Source organism: Buceros rhinoceros, unplaced genomic scaffold, assembly GCF_000710305.1.
Source record: "Buceros rhinoceros silvestris isolate BGI_N320 unplaced genomic scaffold, ASM71030v1 scaffold43574, whole genome shotgun sequence".
Lineage (NCBI taxonomy): Eukaryota > Metazoa > Chordata > Aves > Bucerotiformes > Bucerotidae > Buceros > Buceros rhinoceros.
Genome location: NW_010408421.1, coordinates 560 through 1,043, shown reverse-complemented (window position 1 = coordinate 1,043; position 484 = coordinate 560). Strand labels below are relative to the sequence as shown.

The 484-nt window shown below is 57.0% G+C and overlaps 1 pseudogene; it reads left to right on the top strand.

The window, feature by feature from the left end:
- The first annotated feature begins 215 nt into the window (after positions 1 to 215).
- On the top strand, positions 216 to 408 carry LOC104492312 (annotated as a pseudogene).
- Positions 409 to 484: the final 76 nt, after the last annotated feature.

The window sequence follows — 484 nt, the reverse complement described above, 5'->3', positions numbered from 1 at the left end:
CAGGCTGCCCAGGGCAGTGGTGGAGTCCCCGTCCCTGGAGGGGTTTCCCAGCCATGTGGAGGTGCTGCTGCGGGACAGGGGACAGTGGGGACCTGGCAGTGCTGGGGAATGGGAGGACTTGAGGAGCTGAGAGGGCTCTTCCAGCCCAAACGATTCGGTGAGGGCTCTTCACTGAGGTGCTTGTAAACTCTGAAGCCTGGTTCTGAATGTTCAAGTATTGCTCACCTGCTCCCCTTCTCCTCTGCAGTGGAAGCATGGAGCCTGCCTTTCACAGAGGAGACCTCCTGTTCCTCACGAACCGCATTGAAGATCCGATCAGAGTGGGAGAGATCGTGGTCTTCAGGATAGAAGGAAGGGAAATTCCTATAGTCCATCGCGTCCTGAAGATTCATGAGAAGTATGTCGAGAGTTGGGGGGGTTGTGCTGCACGCGTCTAGCTGACCGGTTCTTTTCCTCATCTCCCTGGGAGAACGGATGGGGGTGG